The following is a 4,541-nucleotide window of genomic DNA, read 5'->3' on the forward strand; positions in this document are numbered from 1 at the left end:
CCTTTGGGAGAATCATCACTGGCCCCTAAGGCCTGTTTAGATGTTATTATTTAATTTGTTTGCCAGAAATCATCTGGAACAAAGGACTTGGAAACATTCTGGGGTGTTAAATTTTCCTCCTTGATTTCTGCTACATTGCTAATCAAAGGAGCTTGCCAGAACCTTTACCACAAAGGGGTCACTCCATAGCAACAGAATTTCATAAACTCTAGGTCATATAAATTGCCTTCCCATGATCATTTGGAAACACTCTTTACATGCAGACTGCCTGGTTTTATGATATTACTCTGAGCACATGGAGAAAAAAACGAGCCTTGATAATCTGACAATGTTGTAATACAACCCTACCTTAAATAAAATATTTCTGGAATGGTAGTACGAATACTGTCTTGAAAGGTTGACAATTACACTTGTAGCAGGTTGGTGTCAAGAGAAGGGACAACACTTTCCCGCGTCCTTTAGAGATGCTTCATGGTAAACAATCATGGCATATATCAAAAAGTGTTATTTGTAGCAGGGTAAAAATAGTTTCCATGAAGCTTCTCTATCTCATGGTGAAACGGAAGCATGAAACTGCCTTCAGCGCAACTTGGTAAGTGTAACTAATACTCTGAAGACTGATGAAAGAGTAATAGAATCGCCCTAATTTAAATATCCTCTTTCCTTCTCACCTAACTCTTAGAATACATTATTCTCAGGACTCACGGTCCTTTGGCCCTTAGTTGGCTTCCAGAGGCTAGAGGACCACTTAATGGAGATGTAAAGATTTTTGGTTTAGGCAGGAGTGGGGCTAGATTGCCTTTGACATCTCTTCCCTATATAAAACAGAAATGCCTCTCCTATGCAGCTGACAAAATGCTAATGCTTGCATTTAAAAAAAAAAAAGTGAAGGGCCACTGTACCTAAGGGCACATTTGATTTTGCTTCTTCTCTGACCCCACATCCTCCAGATCAGAGTTCTTAACTTGGGGTCCTAGATTTCAAGGGGATCCATGAACCTGGATAGAAAAAAAAATCACATCTTTATTTTCATTAACCTCTCACTGAAATTTAGTATTTTATTTAAAAAATAAAAATTCAAAAGATTTTCAAAGGTTTTGCCAGATTACAAAAGGGTTCCATAACCCACATGGAAAGGTTAAGAACACTTGACTGAGGCAGCTAGGTGGCACAGTGAATAGCCCTGGAGTCAAAGAGACCTGAATTCAAATTGGGCCTCAGACACTTACTAGCTGTGTGACCCTGGACGAGTCACCTAACCTTTGCCCATTTCCTCGACTTTGCAAAATTGGGATGATATTGGCACCTGCCACCAAGGGTTGCTTTGAGGATAAAAACAGGACAAAATGTATAAAAGCACTCTGTGAAGCTTAAAGCATTATGTAAATGCGAGGTATCACTAATATTGTGTACAAAGTTTGGAGGTAGTCAAAGGAAGTATTATCTTCATTCTTCCCAATGGGAAAAATGGATCAGAAAGGGTGATCTGCCCTGGGTAATAAGTGTCAGGGCAGGACTTCAAATGCAGGCCTTGCAGAGGGCTAAACAGCATAAGGCATAAATTGACAATTGGTTTGAGTTTTGGGTTTTTTTGGTCACCTCAATCATCAACTGGAGTTGAGTCTTTATCCCTATGGGAATGAAATCCACTTTGCTTACACTCACTCACCAATTTATTGAACCTAATGAAAGGACCTTAGAAAAGATCTTTAGTGTTGCGGAAAAGCAACACAAGGTAGGGCTTTAAAGATTTACTTTGTATCTGGCAGACTGGTAGATAGTTTAGATTCCAAGAGAGAAGCCCACATGCTGGCAATAGCTTTGGAATGGGAGGCTGTGTGGTGCAATGGAGAGAATGCTGAAATTAGACTCAGTTTCCTCATCCGTAAAATGAAGGGAGTAGATCACCACTAAGCCCTTTCCAGCTTTGGGCCTCTGTATTAACAATCCGGCTAGCAGCTTCTGTGGGGGTGTAAGATGCACCCAGGAGGCTGCCGACAAAGCACAGGTTCTTTTTATCTGCTTAAACAAGAAAAGCACGGTGAAGGGGTTGACCACCTTACTTTAATCCAGCATTCAGTTAGCATACAGACAACATTCATTTAGTTCAGGGGAAAAAACGCCAGCATTCAGTTAGCTCAGGGGAGCATACAGGCAAGCATCAACAGACAGGCCAAATACAGATTACAGTCAGCTAGTTCTGGGGAACAAAAATCCAGCACCCTGAAGTTCAGAACATTCATTTAGTTCGGGGGGAAAACAAAACCACCACCCCAAACTTCAGAGCAAAATACAAACAAATTACAAATATCAACAGACAGACCCAATACAATTCATAGTTACCAACATCTGGGCTCAGCCGGAGAGCAAGGGCTGGCCCAGAGTCATGCTCCCCACTGCTCCCACGCCAACCAGAAAAGGAAAGAGAGCTCTTCAAGCTGTCCTCTCCCCTCTTATAGAGTTTTTGACATCATCAAGTGCCACCTGAATGACCAGGGCCCATTGGTTCTTGAGTTGGCCCCTCCCCCTAGCATAGACTAGGTTAACACCCAACAGGGCATGGCTCTGGAGTTAACACCTCCCCTCAGCCAGCCCCATGACTCATCACACAGGAAGTTCTCTGCTTCCTGGCATGGTGTCTGGGCTTTCCGTCCCGGAAGAGGAGCAGCAGACCCAGCAAGACCCAATGAGGTAAACTGAGCCACCCAAAGAAAACAAAGGCCATTCTGGTTACACTCCACCCCTTGTGCTCTAGGATACAGCCTCTGATCTATAAAAGCAGCCTGGGTACAGCATTGTATCCATTTTCTTAGAGCACAATGGAAGAAAACACACACACACACACACACACACTCACAAGAAAAAAATTCTGAACAGTTATAATAGGTTCTAATATAAATCACAACACAGCTGTTTTCCTTTTAAGAAAACTTTATTTCCCACTTAAGCAATTTGGTCACAACACAACAATATTTTACATAAATGGCAGTTATTTTGAAATCTTCATTTTAAAGGCTCTGTATCTGAGGTGATAAAATCATATCAATACAAGAAATATTAAAAAAAAAAAACCAGTGCAAATTGTACATAGCACACAGCTTCCACAGCATGAGTGAGTGAGGCTTAATTCTGCATGTGTTCACCTCTGTCAGTACTGCTGGGCCCAGCCATTAAAATGGAACATTCCTGGCTTTCCTTCAGTCTGAGATCAATGATCAGAACCAGGAATGTAATCATTAAATGAATGAGCTCAACAGTCACATGAACTAGAGCAGTCCAACACCCAGGTTATTAGATCACAACTGATGGCATTTGCAAGCTATATGGTATCACATCTTTCAGTGGCTTCAAAGGATGATGAGAGGTTTTTTCTTTGAAGACTGTACAGTTTTACTTGCCACAATAAGCTCTACTCTGCTTGTAAACCTTTTTTTTCCCTTTACAACATGAAATGGTTATAGGTGAAAGGTACCATAGTACAGGTTTAGGATATGCAAGGGGAGGGTCTTGCACAGAGTAGGCGCTTAATAAATGCTTGTTAAACTAGAAAAAAAAACAACTTGCACAATATGCCTCTAGCCTGACTTGTAGGCACCACCCCTCAAAGAAAGCTACCTCCATTAACCATTTAGTCTTTGGACTCTTATGGATACTACAGCAGTGCTTAGCACAGTGCTGGGCACATAGTGAGTGCTTAATAGGTGTTTGTTGACTGAATACTGCTAAAACTGATAGTACTCACTACAATGTGGATAGTTGTCCATTAGGAACAGGGCTGCAACTGTAATAACTACCCATTAGGAACAAAAATAAATCCAGCAAGCTCATTTCACATAAGTCACAATAAACATCTACGATATACGAGTGCATTTCATTCAGCAATATGCTAGGCATGGCTAGCTTCCTTTTTTCCCCACCCCCTTTGTGTTTTTTTTTTTAAACTAAAATGGCACACCTGTTAAGCTGCTTATACTCAACAGGGATAGGCATTATACAGAAACACATAAGAAGGCAAACTGGATTTCCAACAGTAACCTGAAGTGAAAGGCTTTTTATAATCCATTGCTTGTCCTGTGAAATTACCTAGTTCTCTGACTCTAAAAAGTAGTAACTTATGGCTAAAAGTGAATTAAGACCATATAAACCTATTTTATTTGTCTAGACTCAAGAAGCCTGGAAACCTCGCAGAAGAAGAAAAATATCCTATTATAAAATTAGCTTCCAGATCACATTTTCTGTTTTTATTAGCTGCGCGCGCGCACGCGCACGCACGCGCACACACACACACACACACATAAAAAGTGAGCTCCCTGCCTCCCCAGAGTGGTCTGTTAGTAGATCACTGGCATTGCATTTTCCGGCATTGGAAGACCCCTTGCTCCCTCCCTAATTCCTCCCCCCTCCCCCATTCCCAATGGAATTTTCTCCCTTGCTAGCAATGTTAATGTCCTTGGGACTGCTGAAGAAAAAAAGACACTTCATTTTTTTTTTTTTTGCATTTGGTCAGAGACCATAATCAGATCAGAATGAGAAAGCACCGC

This window comes from Trichosurus vulpecula, chromosome 2 (genome assembly GCF_011100635.1).
Source record: "Trichosurus vulpecula isolate mTriVul1 chromosome 2, mTriVul1.pri, whole genome shotgun sequence".
In the NCBI taxonomy this organism is placed as follows: domain Eukaryota; kingdom Metazoa; phylum Chordata; class Mammalia; order Diprotodontia; family Phalangeridae; genus Trichosurus; species Trichosurus vulpecula.